The sequence below is a fragment of the Cololabis saira genome, chromosome 20 (genome assembly GCF_033807715.1).
Source record: "Cololabis saira isolate AMF1-May2022 chromosome 20, fColSai1.1, whole genome shotgun sequence".
NCBI lineage: Eukaryota > Metazoa > Chordata > Actinopteri > Beloniformes > Belonidae > Cololabis > Cololabis saira.
In genome coordinates, this window is record NC_084606.1 from 11,587,751 (window position 1) to 11,610,448 (window position 22,698).

At 42.6% G+C, this 22,698-nt stretch overlaps 14 non-coding genes across 14 annotated transcripts; all 14 read right to left on the bottom strand.

Annotated features, from left to right (window-relative positions):
* Positions 1-2,030: 2,030 nt before the first annotated feature.
* On the bottom strand, positions 2,031-2,112 carry trnas-gcu (transfer RNA serine (anticodon GCU)). The gene has a single exon. It is a non-coding gene; the product is annotated as a tRNA-Ser (tRNA).
* Positions 2,113-6,929: 4,817 nt separating this feature from the next.
* trnas-gcu (transfer RNA serine (anticodon GCU)) lies at positions 6,930-7,011 on the bottom strand. The gene has a single exon. It is a non-coding gene; the product is annotated as a tRNA-Ser (tRNA).
* A 772-nt stretch (positions 7,012-7,783) lies between these two features.
* Positions 7,784-7,865, bottom strand: trnas-gcu (transfer RNA serine (anticodon GCU)). The gene has a single exon. It is a non-coding gene; the product is annotated as a tRNA-Ser (tRNA).
* Positions 7,866-8,553: 688 nt separating this feature from the next.
* trnas-gcu (transfer RNA serine (anticodon GCU)) lies at positions 8,554-8,635 on the bottom strand. The gene has a single exon. It is a non-coding gene; the product is annotated as a tRNA-Ser (tRNA).
* Positions 8,636-9,505: 870 nt separating this feature from the next.
* On the bottom strand, positions 9,506-9,587 carry trnas-gcu (transfer RNA serine (anticodon GCU)). The gene has a single exon. It is a non-coding gene; the product is annotated as a tRNA-Ser (tRNA).
* Positions 9,588-10,359: 772 nt separating this feature from the next.
* Positions 10,360-10,441, bottom strand: trnas-gcu (transfer RNA serine (anticodon GCU)). Its single transcript has one exon. It is a non-coding gene; the product is annotated as a tRNA-Ser (tRNA).
* A 688-nt stretch (positions 10,442-11,129) lies between these two features.
* On the bottom strand, positions 11,130-11,211 carry trnas-gcu (transfer RNA serine (anticodon GCU)). Its single transcript has one exon. It is a non-coding gene; the product is annotated as a tRNA-Ser (tRNA).
* A 523-nt stretch (positions 11,212-11,734) lies between these two features.
* trnas-gcu (transfer RNA serine (anticodon GCU)) lies at positions 11,735-11,816 on the bottom strand. The gene has a single exon. It is a non-coding gene; the product is annotated as a tRNA-Ser (tRNA).
* Positions 11,817-12,446: 630 nt separating this feature from the next.
* On the bottom strand, positions 12,447-12,528 carry trnan-guu (transfer RNA asparagine (anticodon GUU)). The gene has a single exon. It is a non-coding gene; the product is annotated as a tRNA-Asn (tRNA).
* Positions 12,529-13,903: 1,375 nt separating this feature from the next.
* trnas-gcu (transfer RNA serine (anticodon GCU)) lies at positions 13,904-13,985 on the bottom strand. The gene has a single exon. It is a non-coding gene; the product is annotated as a tRNA-Ser (tRNA).
* A 1,378-nt stretch (positions 13,986-15,363) lies between these two features.
* On the bottom strand, positions 15,364-15,445 carry trnas-gcu (transfer RNA serine (anticodon GCU)). The gene has a single exon. It is a non-coding gene; the product is annotated as a tRNA-Ser (tRNA).
* Positions 15,446-16,217: 772 nt separating this feature from the next.
* Positions 16,218-16,299, bottom strand: trnas-gcu (transfer RNA serine (anticodon GCU)). The gene has a single exon. It is a non-coding gene; the product is annotated as a tRNA-Ser (tRNA).
* Positions 16,300-21,124: 4,825 nt separating this feature from the next.
* trnas-gcu (transfer RNA serine (anticodon GCU)) lies at positions 21,125-21,206 on the bottom strand. Its single transcript has one exon. It is a non-coding gene; the product is annotated as a tRNA-Ser (tRNA).
* Positions 21,207-22,001: 795 nt separating this feature from the next.
* Positions 22,002-22,083, bottom strand: trnas-gcu (transfer RNA serine (anticodon GCU)). The gene has a single exon. It is a non-coding gene; the product is annotated as a tRNA-Ser (tRNA).
* Positions 22,084-22,698: the final 615 nt, after the last annotated feature.

Here is a 22,698-nt window from a genome sequence, read left to right on the forward strand (position 1 = left end):
GTCTGAGCTTGCTCTGGTGTGATTTTGGCAACAGCTGTGGGATTAAAAGGGAATTCTACAAGCATCAAGTACTTTGCGCATCAAGTACTTTACTTTTCAAATCATGTGGCAAAGTTAGTTTAACCGCTGTTTCCTCTAGCCATTTTGTTTATTAATTTAAAATCTCTTACCATTATTTGGCTCCAAATTTTGTAGGCAACAGATCTTGGATTTTTGTAAAATCCAGTCGTCATCAGAAGTGTCATCGTCATTTGATTCTTTAATCAGTTTCACCGGATAAAGGTTTTGATTTTATCATTTAACTGGTTCTCTAATTTCTTTTTCGTCTGCGTTGTGTTTTTAAATCCTTCTAGCCATCAGCTTTTTATTTTGATCAGTAAGCGAAGCTATTTGAGATTCTGCATTACGGCGTCTACCTTCATCCCTCCACAAATCTGAGGGAGTTTGAAGTGCTTTTTAGTTATTTTAACAATATTTAATACTAACTAAGTAACAAACAAAACTAACAAATAAAACTATCGGTACCGTGATTACCATACATGTATTTAAAGAACTGAAAAACTTCCCAAAAACTTTCCAACTATCAGTCTACCTGAGCATATAAATCATTCCTGTTGATGCAAAGAAGAGCGAGTCGATTCTTGCAGAAATGAAATATACTCCATTTTGGGAGAGCGTGTCATCCCCACGTCTATTTCTCACAAATATATCAGTGTTCCAACACTTACGGACCCCACGTCCTGCATATGCATAAGAATAGTCCCCCTGGACTATCTTTTTATTGGTACCAGACCAACCATGGCGCTCTTGGCCATTTCTCTCTTTAATGTTACCCGAGATATTAAACCTTTTTTTAGAAGAGCGAGTCAGATTCTTAAGGCAGGAGAAGCAGAACATTCTCACAACACAATCAAATTCAAGTGTTATGAAATTGTCAGCATTCCTAAAACATCTCTACAATAACCTTCCCAATAACACAAAATAATAATAAAAAATATAACCTTCACAACCACACAGCGGACTTACCTAAATTTAAGGATAACGTCAACTTTCTCTGGCACTCCAGTTCACAGACTTTCGACAACAGCCCAGAAACAATAATTTGGGATTTAAATGGATCCCTTACCTTTGAAAATTTAGATAGAGTCGCTGGTTGTGTCGTTGGTCTGGAAAAGGAGTTTCCGTCGAAGGTTTATTGTCAATCCGGGTCACCTGCACCAAATGTTGAGGAATATTACAAAGTCCAGTTCAAGAGTCCGCTGTGGTATTGAGAGATTTTATTCTAGCCGGCGTTCAGCAGACAGATACAGACAGTGTCTGGTTCGGTGGCTGACATCGAAATGGTTCGTAACAAGCTTTTTTATATACAAGAACAAACAACAGAATTAAACAAGTCAGAGGCGTGGCCTTGCGGGGGGCTGGAAGCTGGTGCCTGTCCCAGCAGGGAGACAATGCGTTGCCGGCAAGGTGTCGTACCGGCAGGGGTCCTTAGCAACTGGAATTGCATGTCAATGAGCTGAGGGGGAGTTCAGGAGCCGTCCGCAGGGCGGCGTCGTGTCCCCGCAGGGGGTCTGCAGGGGCAGGGGTCCTTAGCAACTGGAATTGCATGTCAATGAGCTGAGGGGGGCTTGAGCAATCTGCAAGGCGTCGTTGTGTCCCTGCAGGGGGGCCAAATGGTCAAAATGCTTCATCAACAACATATCAGTGTCTCACGTTTCCCTCTTCTTCATCCTTTCTCTTCTGTCTCACTCTAACCACCTGTTTTTCAGCAGGTGGGTCTTCTCTCTGAAAGGGGGGTTGTTCCTTGCCAGTGTTTATTTGACAGTTGTTTGGTGGCCATGCGATTGGTCCCTGGAAAGCACCTAGCTCGTATTGTATTGATGCTTTACTACATAAACAAAATGAAGCTCACAGGTAATGGTACTGAGCAACTTAGGTTATTTGAAGCAAAGACAGCATCCAGCCATGTTGGGATACCAACACTGCATAATAACTCCAAGGAATACCTCATAGCAAAGGAGAAGCAAGCACGATGAGGATGGGATTTGAACCCATGCGTGCAGAGCACAATGGATTAGCAATCCATCACCTTAACCACTCGGCCACCTCGTCAAGTGCTCATTAGCCTAGTCCCTAATCAATTACTGCTAATTCAATTACTGAGTCTGGACCACGATTTGTGTCCCACTTCATTGATGAACTTCCACCCATCTCATTCAAACACGTGGATGTGTCTGCCCTACTTGGGAGAATGTTGCAGATTAATGCCGACATTGAACTCCTAAAAAGTTCGCTCACGTCGCAGGCAACAGCTTGTGAGGCGCTGCTGGAGGCCACAGGCTCCATTAACCAGCGACTGGTGGCGGTGGAAAACACAGCTACTGCTGCTGCGGGGGGTGGTGTCAGCTCCTCCGTGGCTGCTAACCCGGCTAATGCTGCTAACCAGGTGGCGCATGCTACTCTTACACCTGAGACTGAAGACGCCACAAACAGCGGGTCGGAACAGAGCCTCAGCTCGGCAACAGCTGGTGTGACGGCGGATGGGCAGCGGGTATTGCTCCACCCTGCCCGAAAAACCCTGAAGGGAGGAAGGAGGTGGTCAGCGTTGTCTGACTCTGGACCCCCTGGCGTGTCCCCCGCTCATGGCAGTGAAACGGCCCCAGGCACGACGGAGACCCGCAGCTGGAGCACAGTGGCGAAGCGTGGACTCAAACGAACAGCAGCCCCTGGGAGTTCTGGTCACCGCGCAGCCAAATATACTCGGACGGCAGCCCTAGAGAGCTCAGCTGGGAACCACGCAGCCAAACATCCACGGAAAAAAGCCGGCATCACTGGGACGGCGGTGATTAACAACGACAAACTGTCCACGGTGAATACAAAGGTGGTCAGAGTATTCGCCACGAAATTCACGCTGGATTTAGATGCTGACACACTCCGTGACTTTTTACAAGTTAAGATGAACAGAGAAGTGAAGTGCAGAAAAATCGAAACACCTCACAGCAGGTTCAGCTCGTTCTGTATCACTGCAGAATGGAATGATTGGAAAGATATGTATGACCCCCAGTTCTGGCCTGCTGGATCAGTGGTCAGGCAATATTTCGAGCCTCGACGACCAAGAGGAGCGGCGGTGGTGGAGAGACTACCAGAGAGGATCCCTTCCCGGCGCGGAGGAGAGTCATCGCTCCCAGAAGTAGGAGAGCTGCAAGCCCTGCCGGGGGACAACGTGGCGACCACCAGCCCTGACGGGAATAACACTGGTGCATAATGAAGATTGTATCCTACAACATTCGGGGCCTACGAGTAGGGCAAACTGCAGCCGACAAAGCGAGGCGGCTGGTGGTTGATTCACTGCTTGAAGACTGCGATTTCTTGTGTATTCAAGAGACTTGGCTGGCCAAGCAGGACTTGGATGGCCTGAACACCTTGCATTCAGAATTCCATGGTGCTGGAGAGTCAACCACGGACCTTAGCACGAGAATACTCAGAGGTAGGATTGCTGGGGGGGTCGCCATCCTATGGAATATAAAATATGACTCAATGGTTAAAGTTATACGCTTAAATGTTGACTGGGCAATAGGTCTTGAGTTCAACTGTGATGGAAAGAATTTTATTATTCTCAATATATATACACCATATGAATCTTATGAACATGTTGATGAGTTTGTGAGCAGACTTGCATTTATTGTATCATTTATTGAAGAGAATAACTCCTCATGCATTTATGTTTTGGGAGACTACAATGCTGACTTGACAGACAAAAAATCTCTATTTGCTAATCACATGAATACTTTTGCTAACGATGCCAACCTAGTAATATCTAGCAAGCAGCTCCTGCCAGACTCGAGCTTTACTTACGTTAGTGAAGCATGGAACACCACCTCTTGGCTAGATCACGTTGTCTCAACTGTGGATGCTCATGCCTCAATTGAATGTATGGAGATCTGTTATGGATTAGCCACATCTGACCACATCCCAATTATTATGGTTTTAAATGTGAACAATGTTCCCACACTTGCTAAGAATAATGAGAACAGAGAGGCAAAAATAAATTGGAGTAAAGTAACTGAAGATGATATCCTCAAATACTCATTCTACTCTAATGAACTATTGTGTAAAGTGAATATGCCTATGAATGCCATATGTTGCACAAATGTAAATTGTGTTGACTCCTCCCATGGTGAAAACTTGTGTGTGTTGTATAATGAAATAGTGCGAGCCCTACAGGACGCTAGCAGGTCTTTATTCACCCGTAATAGGAAGGCCAAGCACACTAGGCCTGGGTGGAATCAATTCGTAGCTGGCCACCATGAAGAAGCCAATAAAGCCCATAAGGCCTGGGTAACAGCAGGGAGGCCCAGACAGGGACCTGCCCTTGAACACAAGAAAAAAACAAATGCTAAGTATAAATATGCAATAAGATATATAAACAAACAAGAGCAGGCACTAAGTGCCCACTCTATGGCTGAAAATCTTATTAACAATGACAACACTAACTTCTGGAAAGGGGTCAAATCTATTAATAGGGCCCAAGCACTTCTCCCATGCAATGTGGAGGGGGTAACAAATCCTGTAGACATCGCCGACCTCTGGAGGCAGCATTATGCAACACTTTTCAATTGTGTCAAAGGACAGCCTTATGAAGTAGTAATTGAAGAAGAAAACAATGTCTTTTTCAACACCCAGGAGGTTTTTAATGCCATAGGGAAACTTGCTGATGGAAAATCCAGTGGCTTGGACACTTTAACAGCAGAGCATTTAAAGCTAGCTGGGCCCAGATTGGCAGTACTGCTGTCTATCTGCTTCTCTGGGCTGCTGACTCATGGTACCCTTCCAGACTCCCTGCTGTCTGTTGTGCTGGTCCCGGTAATAAAAGACAAAGCAGGTAAAGTTGGAAGCATTGATAATTACAGACCAATAGCTCTCGCAAGTATATTGTCTAAAGTCTTAGAAAGACTTCTTCTTGACCATTTAAGTGTATATATAACCACTACAGATAATCAGTTTGGCTTTAAGCCTAAACACAGTACCGACCAATGTATCTACGCTCTGAAAGAGGCAGTGGAGACATACAGAAGTCAAGGTTCCAGTATGATTGTGGGTTTCATTGATGCTTCTCGAGCCTTTGATCTCATCCACCATTATAAGCTTTTCAATAAGCTCAAACTTAGGGGTGTACCTAACTGGCTAATTTGCATCCTAGTCTACTGGTATGCAAACCAGCAAATGCAAGTTAGATGGGGGAGCACATTATCCACCCCCTTTCGTGTGGGTAATGGCGTCCGTCAGGGGGGGATTTTAAGCCCCGCCCTCTTTAACTTATATATGGATGGTCTATCCAAGCAGCTGGGAGAATGTAAGACAGGCTGTATGATGGGTGATACTTTAATTAATCACTTCATGTATGCAGATGACCTTAGCATCATTTCCCCCTGTAGCAGTGGATTCCAACAGCTTTTAAATATATGTTCGAACTATGGGTTAGATTTTAACATCAAGTATAATGCTAAGAGGAGCATGGGGAAGATGGGGAGCTCAGATTCCCAAACTTTCGCCTGTCTGGGCAAACAGTATGTGTGGCTAAAAGTACAAAATATCTTGGTCACATCATTACAGATACCCTTGAGGATGATGAAGATATGTCAAGACAGAGGAGAATGCTTTATATACAAGCAAATATGTTGGTTAGAAAATTTCATCATTGTACTACTGAGGTAAAAGTAAACCTGTTTAGAACATACTGCACCCCACTATATACAGCCCCATTGTGGGTGAACTATAAAAGGGGGAGCCTACAAAAACTACAAGTAGCCTACAACGATTGTCTAAGAATCCTGTTACATAAACCTAGGAGCACCAGAGCTAGTGAGCTCCTCTGCTCCTTGGGTCTCACCACCTTTAAGGCTCTCTTAAGGAACCTGACATATAAGTTCATGTGCCGACTGGACTCGTCATTGAATGGTCTAATTAGGCTGATGACGGACCCCAGCCGTAGCTCTGTCAGGTACACGTCCACCATTAGAGGACGGTGGAATGAGTGTCTCTCTTGAACTGTAAACTGTATTTTATATTTGTCTCTTTATATATGCATTTGTATTTTATTCTTTTATTTTTTTATTCTCTTATATGTTGTATTGTTCCTACCATGTGGGCCATGAGCCTGTAATAAAGTCTATATAATTAGTGCCTACTCAACTCGTCATCATTCAACTACTCCTTATCAAATAGCCCTCATTCATCTCACCCTTATTTAACTCGTCCTTGCTCATCTAAAACTCTTTCAACAAGTCCATACTCAACTAGCCCTCATTCAACTCTTCTTTATTCAATTAGTCCTTACTCAACTAGTCCCAATTCAACGCTTACTTATTAAACTAGCCATTATTCAACTAGTCCTCATTAAACTAGTCATTGATGATGTAGTTCAACTAGACATCAATGTGTGCAGTCTACACCATTTTATATAGTGGTCTCTGTAGTCCAACAACTAACAGTCATATTTACATGGAACTATTAGTTCTCCTGTTAATGGTTCAATAATACTAATATATCTGCACTTGTTTTACCCTTGACAACATATCGGTGTCTCACGTCTCCCTCTTCTTCATCCTTTCTCTTCTGTCTCACTCTAGCCACCTGTTTTTCAGCAGGTAGGTCTTCTTTCGGAAAGGGGGGGTTGTTCCTTGCCAGTGTTTATTTGACAGTTGTTTGGTGACCATGCGATTGGTCCCTGGAAAGCACCTAGCTCGTATTGTATTGATGCTTTACTATATAAACAAAATGAAGCTTACAGGTAATACTACAGAGCAGCTTAGGTTATTTGAAGCAAAGACAGCATCCGGCCATGTTGGGAGACAGCATCCGGCCATGTTGGGATACCACCACCGCATAGTGACTTCAAGGAACACCTCAAAGCACAGGAGCAGCAAGCACGACGAGGATGGGATTTGAACCCATGCGTGCAGAGCACAATGGATTAGCAATCCATCGCCTTAACCACTCGGCCACCTCGTCAAGTGCTCGTTAAACTAGTCCCTAATCAATTACTGCTAATTCAATTAGTGCCTACTCAACTCGTCATCATTCAACTACTCCTTATCAAATAGCCCTCATTCATCTCACCCTTATTTAACTCGTCCTTGCTCATCTAAAACTCATTCAACATGTCCATACTCAACTAGCCCTCACTCAACTCTTCTTTATTCAACTAGTCCTTACTCAACTAGTCCCAATTCAACGCTTACTTATTAAACTAGCCATTATTCAACTAGTCCTCATTAAACTAGTCATTGATGATGCAGTTCACCTAGACATAAATGTGTGCAGTCTACACCTGCTTATATAGTGGTCTCTGTAGTCCAACAACTAACAGTCATATTTACATAGAACTATTAGTTCTCCTGTTAATGGTTCATTAATACTAATATATCTGCACTTTTTTTACCTTTGACAACATATAGGTGTCTCTCGTTTCCCTCTTCTTCATCCTTTCTCTTCTGTCTCACTCTAGCCACCTATTTTTCAGCAGGTGGGTCTTCTCTCTGAAAGGGGGGTTGTTCCTTGCCAGTGTTTATTTGACAGTTGTTTGGTGGCCATGCGATTGGTCCTTGGAAAGCACCTAGCTCGTATTGTATTGAGGCTTTACTATATAAACAAAATGAAGCATACAGGTAATGCTACTGAGCCTCTTAGGTTATCTGAAGCAAAGACAGCATCCAGCCATGTTGGGATCCCACCACCACATAGTAACTCCAAGGAACACCTCAAAGCACAGGAGAAGCAAGCACGACGAGGATGGGATTTGAACCCATGCGTGCAGAGCACAATGGATTAGCAATCCATCGCCTTAACCACTCGGCCACCTCGTCAAGTGCTCATTAATCTAGTCCCTAATCAATTACTGCTAATTCAATTAGTGCCTACTCAACTCGTCATGTTTCAACTACTCCTTATCAAATATCATCTCACCCTTATTTAACTCGTCCTTGCTCATCTAAAACTCATTCAACAAGTCCATACTCAACTAGCCCTCATTCAACTCTTCTTTATTCAATTAGTCCTTACTCAACTAGTCCCAATTCAACGCTTACTTATTTAACTAGCCATAAGCCATTATTCAACTAGTCCTCATTAAACTAGTCATCGATGATGCAGTTCAACTAGACATCAATGTGTGCTGTCTACAACATTTTATATAGTGGTCTATGTAGTCCAACAACTAACAGTCATATTTACATAGAACTATTAGTTCTCCTGTTAATGGTTCATTAATACTAATATATCAGCACTTGTTTTACCTTTGACAACATATCTCACATTTCCCTCTCCTTCATCCTTGCCAGTGTTTATTTGACAGTTGTTTGGTGGCCATGCGATTGGTCCCTGGAAAGCACCTAGCTCATATTGTAGCTTTACTATATAAACAAAATGAAGCTTAGAGTTAATAATACTGAGCATCTTAGGTTATTTGAAGCAAATACAGCACCCGGCCATGTTGGGATACCACCACAACATAGTAACTCCAAGGAACACCTCAAAGCACAAGAGAAGCAAGCACGACGAGGATGGGATTTGAACCCATGCGTGCAGAGCACAATGGATTAGCAATCCATCGCCTTAACCACTCGGCCACCTCGTCAAGTGCTCGCTAACCTAGTCCCTAATCAACCACTCGGCCACCTCGTCAAGTGCTCGTTAACCCAGTCCCTAATCAATTACTGCTAATTCAATTAGTGCCTACTCAACTCGTCATCATTCAACTACTCCTTATCAAATAGCCCTCATTCATCTCATCCTTATTTAACTCGTCCTTGCTCATCTAAAACTAATTCAACAAGTCCATACTCAACTAGCCCTCATTCAACTCTTCTTTATTCAATTAGTCCTTACTCAACTAGTCCCAATTCAACGCTTACTTATTTAACTAGCCATTATTCAACTAGTCCTCATTAAACTAGTCATTGATGATGCAGTTCAACTAGACATCAATGTGTGCTGTCTACACCATTTTATACAGTGGTCTCTGTAGTCCAACAACTAACAGTCATATTTACATAGAACTATTAGTTCTCCTGTTAATGGTTCAGTAATACTAATATATCTGCACTTGTTTTACCTTTGACAACATATCAGTGTCTCAAGTTTCCCTCTTCTTCATCCCACCTGAAGACCCACCTGCTGAAAAACAGGTGGCTAGAGTGAGACAGAAGAGAAATCTTCTGTCTCACTCTAGCCACCTGTTTTTCAGCAGGTGGGTCTTCTTTCCGAAAGGGGGGTTGTTCCTTGCCAGTGTTTATTTGACGGTTGTTTGGTGGCCATGCGATTGGTCCCTGGAAAGCACCTACCTCGTATTGTATTGATGCTTTACTATAAAAACAAAATTAAGCTTACAGGTAATACTACTGATTATCTTAGGTTATTTGAAGCAAAGACAGCATCCGGCCATGTTGGGATACCACCACCGCATAGTAACTCCAAGGAATACCTCAAAGCAAAGGAGAAGCAAGCACGACGAGGATGGGATTTGAACCCATGCGTGCAGAGCACAATGGATTAGCAATCCATCGCCTTAACCACTCGGCCACCTCGTCAAGTGCTCATTAATCTAGTCCCTAATCAATTACTGCTAATTCAATTAGTGCCTACTCAACTCGTCATCATTCAACTACTCCTTATCAAATAGCCCTCATTCATCTCACCCTTATTTAACTCGTCCTTGCTCATCTAAAACTCATTCAACATGTCCATACTCAACTAGCCCTCACTCAACTCTTCTTTATTCAACTAGTCCTTACTCAACTAGTCCCAATTCAACGCTTACTTATTAAACTAGCCATTATTCAACTAGTCCTCATTAAACTAGTCATTGATGATGCAGTTCACCTAGACATAAATGTGTGCAGTCTACACCTGCTTATATAGTGGTCTCTGTAGTCCAACAACTAACAGTCATATTTACATAGAACTATTAGTTCTCCTGTTAATGGTTCATTAATACTAATATATCTGCACTTTTTTTACCTTTGACAACATATAGGTGTCTCTCGTTTCCCTCTTCTTCATCCTTTCTCTTCTGTCTCACTCTAGCCACCTATTTTTCAGCAGGTGGGTCTTCTCTCTGAAAGGGGGGTTGTTCCTTGCCAGTGTTTATTTGACAGTTGTTTGGTGGCCATGCGATTGGTCCTTGGAAAGCACCTAGCTCGTATTGTATTGAGGCTTTACTATATAAACAAAATGAAGCATACAGGTAATGCTACTGAGCCTCTTAGGTTATTTGAAGCAAAGACAGCATCCAGCCATGTTGGGATCCCACCACCACATAGTAACTCCAAGGAACACCTCAAAGCACAGGAGAAGCAAGCACGACGAGGATGGGATTTGAACCCATGCGTGCAGAGCACAATGGATTAGCAATCCATCGCCTTAACCACTCGGCCACCTCGTCAAGTGCTCATTAATCTAGTCCCTAATCAATTACTGCTAATTCAATTAGTGCCTACTCAACTCGTCATGTTTCAACTACTCCTTATCAAATATCATCTCACCCTTATTTAACTCGTCCTTGCTCATCTAAAACTCATTCAACAAGTCCATACTCAACTAGCCCTCATTCAACTCTTCTTTATTCAATTAGTCCTTACTCAACTAGTCCCAATTCAACGCTTACTTATTTAACTAGCCATAAGCCATTATTCAACTAGTCCTCATTAAACTAGTCATCGATGATGCAGTTCAACTAGACATCAATGTGTGCTGTCTACAACATTTTATATAGTGGTCTCTGTAGTCCAACAACTAACAGTCATATTTACATAGAACTATTAGTTCTCCTGTTAATGGTTCATTAATACTAATATATCAGCACTTGTTTTACCTTTGACAACATATCTCACATTTCCCTCTCCTTCATCCTTGCCAGTGTTTATTTGACAGTTGTTTGGTGGCCATGCGATTGGTCCCTGGAAAGCACCTAGCTCATATTGTAGCTTTACTATATAAACAAAATGAAGCTTAGAGTTAATAATACTGAGCATCTTAGGTTATTTGAAGCAAATACAGCACCCGGCCATGTTGGGATACCACCACAACATAGTAACTCCAAGGAACACCTCAAAGCACAAGAGAAGCAAGCACGACGAGGATGGGATTTGAACCCATGCGTGCAGAGCACAATGGATTAGCAATCCATCGCCTTAACCACTCGGCCACCTCGTCAAGTGCTCGCTAACCTAGTCCCTAATCAACCAGTCGGCCACCTCGTCAAGTGCTCGTTAACCCAGTCCCTAATCAATTACTGCTAATTCAATTAGTGCCTACTCAACTCGTCATCATTCAACTACTCCTTATCAAATAGCCCTCATTCATCTCATCCTTATTTAACTCGTCCTTGCTCATCTAAAACTAATTCAACAAGTCCATACTCAACTAGCCCTCATTCAACTCTTCTTTATTCAATTAGTCCTTACTCAACTAGTCCCAATTCAACGCTTACTTATTTAACTAGCCATTATTCAACTAGTCCTCATTAAACTAGTGTTTGGTGGCCATGCGATTGGTCCCTGGAAAGCACCTAGCTCGTATTGTATTGATGCTTTACTATATAAACAAAATGAAGCTTACAGGTAATGCTACGGAGCATCTTAGGTTATTTAAAGCAAAGACAGCATCTGGCCATGTTCGGATACCACCACCACATAGTAACTCCAAGGAACACCTCAAAGCACAGGAGAAGCAAGCACGACAAGGATGGGATTTGAACCCATGCATGGAGAGCACAATGGATTAGCAATCCATCGCCTTAAACACTCAGCCACCTTGTCAAGTGCTTGTTAACCTAGTCCCTAATCAATTACTGCTAATTCAATTAGTGCCTACTCAACTCGTCATCATTCAACTACTCCTTATCAAATAGCCTTCATTCATCTCACCCTTATTTAACTCGTCCTTGCTCATCTAAAACTCATTCAACAAGTCCATACTCAACTAGCCCTCATTCAACTCTTCTTTATTCAACTAGTCCTTGCTCAACTAGTCCCAATTCAACGCTTACTTATTTAACTAGCCATTATTCAACTAGTCCTCATTAAACCAATCATTGATGATGCAGTTCAACTAGACATCAATGTGTGCTGTCTACATCATTTTATATACTGGTCTCAATATATCTGCACTTGTTTTACCTTTGACAACATATCGGTGTCTCTCATTTCCCTCTCCTTCATCCTTGCCAGTGTTTATTTGACAGTTGTTTGGTGGCCATGCGATTGGTCCCTGGAAGGCACTTAGCTCGTATTGTATTGATGCTTTACTATATAAACAAAATTAAGCTTACAGGTAATACTATGGAGCAGCTTAGGTTATTTGAAGCAAAGACAGCATCCGTCCATGTTGGGATACCACTACCGCATAGTAACTTCAAGGAACACCTCAAAGCACAGGAGAAGCAAGCACGACGAGGATGGGATTTGAACCCATGCGTGCAGAGCACAATGGATTAACAATCCATCGCCTTAAACACTCGGCCACTCGGCCAGCTCGTTAACCTAGTCCCTAATCAATTACTGCTAATTCAATTAGTGCCTACTCAAATGGTCATCGTTCAACTACTCCTCATCAAATAGCCCTCATTCATCTCACCCTTATTTAACTTGTCCTTGCTCATCTAAAACTCATAAAACAGGTCCATACTCCACTAGCCCTCATTCAACTCTTCTTTATTCAATTAGTCCTTACTCAACTAGTCCCAATTCAACGCTTACTTATTTAACTAGCCATTATTCAACAAGTCCTCATTAAACTAGTCATTGATGATGTAGTTCAACTAGACATCAATGTGTGCAGTCTACACCATTTTATATAGTGGTCTCTGTAGTCCAACAACTAACAGTCATATTTACATAGAACTATTAGTTCTCCTGTTAATGGTTCATTAATACTAATATATGTGCACTTGTTTTACCTTTGACAACATATCGGTGTCTCACGTTTCCCTCTTCTTCATCCTTTCTCTTCTGTCTCACTCTAGCCACCTGTTTTTCAATAGGTGGGTCTTCTGTCTGAAAGGGGGGTTGTTCTTTGCCAGTGTTTATTTGACAGTTGTTTGGTGGCCATGCGATTGGTCCCTGGAAAGCACCTAGCTCGTATTGTATTGATGCTTTACTACATAAACAAAATGAAGCTTACTGGTAATGGTACTGAGCATCTTTGGTTATTTGAAGCAAAGACAGCATCCGGCCATGTTGGGATACAACCACTGCATAGTAATTCCAAGGAATACCTCATAGCAAAGGAGAAGCAAGCACGACAAGGATGGGATTTGAACCCATGCGTGCAGAGCACGCATGGGTTAACTAGCCATTATTCAACTAGTCCTCATTAAACTAGTCATTGATGATGTAGTTCAACTAGACATCAATGTGTGCAGTCTACACCATTTTATATAGTGGTCTCTGTAGTCCAACAACTAACAGTCATATTTACATAGAACTATGAGTTCTCCTGTTAATGGTTCAGTAATACTAATATATCTGCACTTGTTTTACCCTTGACAACATATCGGTGTCTCACGTCTCCCTCTTCTTCATCCTTTCTCTTCTGTCTCACTCTAGCCACCTGTTTTTCAGCAGGTAGGTCTTCTTTCGGAAAGGGGGGTTTTTCCTTGCCAGTGTTTATTTGACAGTTGTTTGGTGACCATGCGATTGGTCCCTGGAAAGCACCTAGCTCGTATTGTATTGATGCTTTACTATATAAACGAAATGAAGCTTACAGGTAATACTATGGGGCAGCTTAGGTTATTTGAAGTAAAGACAGCATCCGGCCATGTTGAGAGACAGCATCCAGCCATGTTGGGATACCACCACTGCATAGTAACTCCAAGGAACACCTCAAAGCACAGGAGAAACAAGCACAACGAGGATGGGATTTGAACCCATGCGTGCAGAGCACAACTGATTAGCAATCCATCGCCTTAACCACTCGGCCACCTCGTCAAGTGCTCGTTAACCTAGTCCCTAATCAATTACTGCTAATTCAATTAGTGCCTACTCAACTCGTCATCATTCAACTACTCCTTATCAAATAGCCCTCATTCATCTCACCCTTATTTAACTTATCCTTGCTCATCTAAAACTCATTCAACATGTCCATACTCAACTAGCCCTCATTTAACTCTTCTTTATTGAATTAGTCCTTACTCAACTAGTCCCAATTCAACGCTTACTTTTTTAACTAGCCATTATTCAACTAGTCCTCATTAAACTAGTCATTGATGATGTAGTTCAACTAGACATCAATGTGTGCAGTCTACACCATTTTATATAGTGGTCTCTGTAGTCCAACAACTAACAGTCATATTTACATGGAACTATTAGTTCTCCTGTTAATGGTTCATTAATACTAATATATCTGCACTTGTTTTACCTTTGACAACATATCAGTGTCTCACGTTTCCCTCTTCTTCATCCTTTCTCTTTTGTCTCAATCGAACCACCTGTTTTTCAGCAGGTGGGTCTTCTCTCTGAAAGGGGGGTTGTTCCTTGCCAGTGTTTATTTGACAGTTGTTTGGTGGCCATGCGATTGGTCCCTGGAAAGCACCTAGCTCGTATTGTATTGATGCTTTACTACATAAACAAAATGAAGCTTACTGGTAATGGTACTGAGCATCTTTGGTTATTTGAAGCAAAGACAGCATCCGGCCATGTTGGGATACAACCACTGCATAGTAATTCCAAGGAATACCTCATAGCAAAGGAGAAGCAAGCACGACAAGGATGGGATTTGAACCCATGCGTGCAGAGCATGCATGGGTTAACTAGCCATTATTCAACTAGTCCCCATTAAACTAGTCATTGATGATGTAGTTCAACTAGACATCAATGTGTGCAGTCTACACCATTTTATATAGTGGTCTCTGTAGTCCAACAACTAACAGTCATATTTACATAGAACTATGAGTTCTCCTGTTAATGGTTCAGTAATACTAATATATCTGCACTTGTTTTACCCTTGACAACATGTCGGTGTCTCACGTCTCCCTCTTCTTCATCCTTTCTCTTCTGTCTCACTCTAGCCACCTGTTTTTCAGCAGGTAGGTCTTCTTTCAGAAAGGGGGGTTTTTCCTTGCCAGTGTTTATTTGACAGTTGTTTGGTGACCATGCGATTGGTCCCTGGAAAGCACCTAGCTCGTATTGTATTGATGCTTTACTATATAAACGAAATGAAGCTTACAGGTAATACTATGGGGCAGCTTAGGTTATTTGAAGTAAAGACAGCATCCGGCCATGTTGAGAGACAGCATCCAGCCATGTTGGGATACCACCACTGCATAGTAACTCCAAGGAACACCTCAAAGCACAGGAGAAACAAGCACAACGAGGATGGGATTTGAACCCATGCGTGCAGAGCACAACTGATTAGCAATCCATCGCCTTAACCACTCGGCCACCTCGTCAAGTGCTCGTTAACCTAGTCCCTAATCAATTACTGCTAATTCAATTAGTGCCTACTCAACTCGTCATCATTCAACTACTCCTTATCAAATAGCCCTCATTCATCTCACCCTTATTTAACTTATCCTTGCTCATCTAAAACTCATTCAACATGTCCATACTCAACTAGCCCTCATTTAACTCTTCTTTATTGAATTAGTCCTTACTCAACTAGTCCCAATTCAACGCTTACTTTTTTAACTAGCCATTATTCAACTAGTCCTCATTAAACTAGTCATTGATGATGCAGTTCAACTAGACATCAATGTGTGCTGTCTAAACCATTTTATATAGTGGTCTCTGTAGTCCAACAACTAACAGTCATATTTACATGGAACTATTAGTTCTCCTGTTAATGGTTCATTAATACTAATATATCTGCACTTGTTTTACCTTTGACAACATATCAGTGTCTCACGTTTCCCTCTTCTTCATCCTTTCTCTTCTGTCTCAATCGAACCACCTGTTTTTCAGCAGGTGGGTCTTCTCTCTGAAAGGGGGGTTGTTCCTTGCCAGTGTTTATTTGACAGTTGTTTGGTGGCCATGCGATTGGTCCCTGGAAAGCACCTAGCTCGTATTGTATTGATGCTTTACTACATAAACAAAATGAAGCTCACAGGTAATGGTACTGAGCAACTTAGGTTATTTGAAGCAAAGACAGCATCCAGCCATGTTGGGATACCAACACTGCATAATAACTCCAAGGAATACCTCATAGCAAAGGAGAAGCAAGCACGATGAGGATGGGATTTGAACCCATGCGTGCAGAGCACAATGGATTAGCAATCCATCACCTTAACCACTCGGCCACCTCGTCAAGTGCTCATTAGCCTAGTCCCTAATCAATTACTGCTAATTCAATTACTGAGTCTGGACCACGATTTGTGTCCCACTTCATTGATGAACTTCCACCCATCTCATTCAAACACGTGGATGTGTCTGCCCTACTTGGGAGAATGTTGCAGATTAATGCCGACATTGAACTCCTAAAAAGTTCGCTCACGTCGCAGGCAACAGCTTGTGAGGCGCTGCTGGAGGCCACAGGCTCCATTAACCAGCGACTGGTGGCGGTGGAAAACACAGCTACTGCTGCTGCGGGGGGTGGTGTCAGCTCCTCCGTAGCTGCTAACCCGGCTAATGCTGCTAACCAGGTGGCGCATGCTACTCTTACACCTGAGACTGAAGACGCCACAAACAGCGGGTCGGAACAGAGCCTCAGCTCGGCAACAGCTGGTGTGACGGCGGATGGGCAGCGGGTATTGCTCCACCCTGCCCGAAAAACCCTGAAGGGAGGAAGGAGGTGGTCAGCGTTGTCTGACTCTGGACCCCCTGGCGTGTCCCCCGCTCATGGCAGTGAAACGGCCCCAGGCACGACGGAGACCCGCAGCTGGAGCACAGTGGCGAAGCGTGGACTCAAACGAACAGCAGCCCCTGGGAGTTCTCGTCACCGCGCAGCCAAATATACTCGGACGGCAGCCCTAGAGAGCTCAGCTGGGAACCACGCAGCCAAACATCCACGGAAAAAAGCTGGCATCACTGGGACGGCGGTGATTAACAACGACAAACTGTCCACGGTGAATACAAAGGTGGTCAGAGTATTCGCCACGAAATTCACGCTGGATTTAGATGCTGACACACTCCGTGACTTTTTACAAGTTAAGATGAACAGAGAAGTGAAGTGCAGAAAAATCGAAACACCTCACAGCAGGTTCAGCTCGTTCTGTATCACTGCAGAATGGAATGATTGGAAAGATATGTATGACCCCCAGTTCTGGCCTGCTGGATCAGTGGTCAGGCAATATTTGGAGCCTCGACGACCAAGAGGAGCGGCGGTGGTGGAGAGACTACCAGAGAGGATCCCTTCCCGGCGCGGAGGGGAGTCATCGCTCCCAGAAGTAGGAGAGCTGCAAGCCCTGCCGGGGGACAACGTGGCGACCACCAGCCCTGACGGGAATAACACTGGTGCATAATGAAGATTGTATCCTACAACATTCGGGGCCTACGAGTAGGGCAAACTGCAGCCGACAAAGCGAGGCGGCTGGTGGTTGATTCACTGCTTGAAGACTGCGATTTCTTGTGTATTCAAGAGACTTGGCTGGCCAAGCAGGACTTGGATGGCCTGAACACCTTGCATTCAGAATTCCATGGTGCTGGAGAGTCAACCACGGACCTTAGCACGAGAATACTCAGAGGTAGGATTGCTGGGGGGGTCGCCATCCTATGGAATATAAAATATGACTCAATGGTTAAAGTTATACGCTTAAATGTTGACTGGGCAATAGGTCTTGAGTTCAACTGTGATGGAAAGAATTTTATTATTCTCAATATACAGTATATACACCATATGAATCTTATGAACATGTTGATGAGTTTGTGAGCAGACTTGCATTTATTGTATCATTTATTGAAGAGAATAACTCCTCATGCATTTATGTTTTGGGAGACTACAATGCTGACTTGACAGACAAAAAATCTCTATTTGCTAATCACATGAATACTTTTGCTAACGATGCCAACCTAGTAATATCTAGCAAGCAGCTCCTGCCAGACTCGAGCTTTACTTACGTTAGTGAAGCATGGAACACCACCTCTTGGCTAGATCACGTTGTCTCAACTGTGGATGCTCATGCCTCAATTGAATGTATGGAGATCTGTTATGGATTAGCCACATCTGACCACATCCCAATTATTATGGTTTTAAATGTGAACAATGTTCCCACACTTGCTAAGAATAATGAGAACAGAGAGGCAAAAATAAATTGGAGTAAAGTAACTGAAGATGATATCCTCAAATACTCATTCTACTCTAATGAACTATTGTGTAAAGTGAATATGCCTATGAATGCCATATGTTGCACAAATGTAAATTGTGTTGACTCCTCCCATGGTGAAAACTTGTGTGTGTTGTATAATGAAATAGTGCGAGCCCTACAGGACGCTAGCAGGTCTTTATTCACCCGTAATAGGAAGGCCAAGCACACTAGGCCTGGGTGGAATCAATTCGTAGCTGGCCACCATGAAGAAGCCAATAAAGCCCATAAGGCCTGGGTAACAGCAGGGAGGCCCAGACAGGGACCTGCCCTTGAACACAAGAAAAAAACAAATGCTAAGTATAAATATGCAATAAGATATATAAACAAACAAGAGCAGGCACTAAGTGCCCACTCTATGGCTGAAAATCTTATTAACAATGACAACACTAACTTCTGGAAAGGGGTCAAATCTATTAATAGGGCCCAAGCACCTCTCCCATGCAATGTGGAGGGGGTAACAAATCCTGTAGACATCGCCGACCTCTGGAGGCAGCATTATGCAACACTTTTCAATTGTGTCAAAGGACAGCCTTATGAAGTAGGCATAATTGAAGAAGAAAACAATGTCTTTTTCAACACCCAGGAGGTTTTTAATGCCATAGGGAAACTTGCTGATGGAAAATCCAGTGGCTTGGACACTTTAACAGCAGAGCATTTAAAGCTAGCTGGGCCCAGATTGGCAGTACTGCTGTCTATCTGCTTCTCTGGGCTGCTGACTCATGGTACCCTTCCAGACTCCCTGCTGTCTGTTGTGCTGGTCCCGGTAATAAAAGACAAAGCAGGTAAAGTTGGAAGCATTGATAATTACAGACCAATAGCTCTCGCAAGTATATTGTCTAAAGTCTTAGAAAGACTTCTTCTTGACCATTTAAGTGTATATATAACCACTACAGATAATCAGTTTGGCTTTAAGCCTAAACACAGTACCGACCAATGTATCTACGCTCTGAAAGAGGCAGTGGAGACATACAGAAGTCAAGGTTCCAGTATGATTGTGGGTTTCATTGATGCTTCTCGAGCCTTTGATCTCATCCACCATTATAAGCTTTTCAATAAGCTCAAACTTAGGGGTGTACCTAACTGGCTAATTTGCATCCTAGTCTACTGGTATGCAAACCAGCAAATGCAAGTTAGATGGGGGAGCACATTATCCACCCCCTTTCGTGTGGGTAATGGCGTCCGTCAGGGGGGGATTTTAAGCCCCGCCCTCTTTAACTTATATATGGATGGTCTATCCAAGCAGCTGGGAGAATGTAAGACAGGCTGTATGATGGGTGATACTTTAATTAATCACTTCATGTATGCAGATGACCTTAGCATCATTTCCCCCTGTAGCAGTGGATTCCAACAGCTTTTAAATATATGTTCGAACTATGGGTTAGATTTTAACATCAAGTATAATGCTAAGAGGAGCATGGGGAAGATGGGGAGCTCAGATTCCCAAACTTTCGCCTGTCTGGGCAAACAGTATGTGTGGCTAAAAGTACAAAATATCTTGGTCACATCATTACAGATACCCTTGAGGATGATGAAGATATGTCAAGACAGAGGAGAATGCTTTATATACAAGCAAATATGTTGGTTAGAAAATTTCATCATTGTACTACTGAGGTAAAAGTAAACCTGTTTAGAACATACTGCACCCCACTATATACAGCCCCATTGTGGGTGAACTATAAAAGGGGGAGCCTACAAAAACTACAAGTAGCCTACAACGATTGTCTAAGAATCCTGTTACATAAACCTAGGAGCACCAGAGCTAGTGAGCTCCTCTGCTCCTTGGGTCTCACCACCTTTAAGGCTCTCTTAAGGAACCTGACATATAAGTTCATGTGCCGACTGGACTCGTCATTGAATGGTCTACTTAGGCTGATGACGGACCCCAGCCGTAGCTCTGTCAGGTACACGTCCACCATTAGAGGACGGTGGAATGAGTGTCTCTCTTGAACTGTAAACTGTATTTTATATTTGTCTCTTTATATATGCATTTGTATTTTATTCTTTTATTTTTTTATTCTCTTATATGTTGTATTGTTCCTACCATGTGGGCCATGAGCCTGTAATAAAGTCTATATAATTAGTGCCTACTCAACTCGTCATCATTCAACTACTCCTTATCAAATAGCCCTCATTCATCTCACCCTTATTTAACTCGTCCTTGCTCATCTAAAACTCTTTCAACAAGTCCATACTCAACTAGCCCTCATTCAACTCTTCTTTATTCAATTAGTCCTTACTCAACTAGTCCCAATTCAATGCTTACTTATTAAACTAGCCATTATTCAACTAGTCCTCATTAAACTAGTCATTGATGATGTAGTTCAACTAGACATCAATGTGTGCAGTCTACACCATTTTATATAGTGGTCTCTGTAGTCCAACAACTAACAGTCATATTTACATGGAACTATTAGTTCTCCTGTTAATGGTTCAATAATACTAATATATCTGCACTTGTTTTACCCTTGACAACATATCGGTGTCTCACGTCTCCCTCTTCTTCATCCTTTCTCTTCTGTCTCACTCTAGCCACCTGTTTTTCAGCAGGTAGGTCTTCTTTCGGAAAGGGGGGGTTGTTCCTTGCCAGTGTTTATTTGACAGTTGTTTGGTGACCATGCGATTGGTCCCTGGAAAGCACCTAGCTCGTATTGTATTGATGCTTTACTATATAAACAAAATGAAGCTTACAGGTAATACTACAGAGCAGCTTAGGTTATTTGAAGCAAAGACAGCATCCGGCCATGTTGGGAGACAGCATCCGGCCATGTTGGGATACCACCACCGCATAGTGACTTCAAGGAACACCTCAAAGCACAGGAGCAGCAAGCACGACGAGGATGGGATTTGAACCCATGCGTGCAGAGCACAATGGATTAGCAATCCATCGCCTTAACCACTCGGCCACCTCGTCAAGTGCTCGTTAAACTAGTCCCTAATCAATTACTGCTAATTCAATTAGTGCCTACTCAACTCGTCATCATTCAACTACTCCTTATCAAATAGCCCTCATTCATCTCACCCTTATTTAACTCGTCCTTGCTCATCTAAAACTCATTCAACATGTCCATACTCAACTAGCCCTCACTCAACTCTTCTTTATTCAACTAGTCCTTACTCAACTAGTCCCAATTCAACGCTTACTTATTAAACTAGCCATTATTCAACTAGTCCTCATTAAACTAGTCATTGATGATGTAGTTCAACTAGACATCAATGTGTGCAGTCTACACCATTTTATATAGTGGTCTCTGTAGTCCAACAACTAACAGTCATATTTACATGGAACTATTAGTTCTCCTGTTAATGGTTCAGTAATACTAATATATCTGCACTGGTTTTACCCTTGACAACATATCGGTGTCTCACGTCTCCCTCTTCTTCATCCTTTCTCTTCTGTCTCACTCTAGCCACCTGTTTTTCAGCAGGTAGGTCTTCTTTCGGAAAGGGGGGTTTTTCCTTGCCAGTGTTTATTTGACAGTTGTTTGGTGACCATGCGATTGGTCCCTGGAAAGCACCTAGCTCGTATTGTATTGATGCTTTACTATATAAACAAAATGAAGCTTACAGGTAATACTATGGAGCAGCTTAGGTTATTTGAAGCAAAGACAGCATCCGGCCATGTTGAGAGACAGCATCCGGCCATGTTGGGATACCAACACTGCATAATAACTCCAAGGAATAACTCATAGCAAAGGAGAAGCAAGCACGACGAGGATGGGATGTGAACCCATGCGTGCAGAGCACAATGGATTAGCAATCCATCACTTTAACCACTCAGCCACCTCGTCAAGTGCTCATTAACCTAGTCCCTAATCAATTACTGCTAATTCAATTAGTGCCTACTCAACTCGTCATCATTCAACTACTCCTTATCAAATAGCCCTCATTCATCTCACCCTTATTTAACTTATCCTTGCTCATCTAAAACTCCTTCAACATGTCCATACTCAACTAGCCCTCATTCAACACTTCTTTATTGAATTAGTCCTTACTCAACTAGTCCCAATTCAACGCTTACTTATTTAACTAGCCATTATTCAACTAATCCTCATTAAACTAGTCATTGATGATGCAGTTCACCTAGACATAAATGTGTGCAGTCTACACCTGCTTATATAGTGGTCTCTGTAGTCCAACAACTAACAGTCATATTTACATAGAACTATTAGTTCTCCTGTTAATGGTTCATTAATACTAATATATCTGCACTTTTTTTACCTTTGACAACATATAGGTGTCTCTCGTTTCCCTCTTCTTCATCCTTTCTCTTCTGTCTCACTCTAGCCACCTATTTTTCAGCAGGGGGGTCTTCTCTCTGAAAGGGGGGTTGTTCCTTGCCAGTGTTTATTTGACAGTTGTTTGGTGGCCATGCGATTGGTCCTTGGAAAGCACCTAGCTCGTAT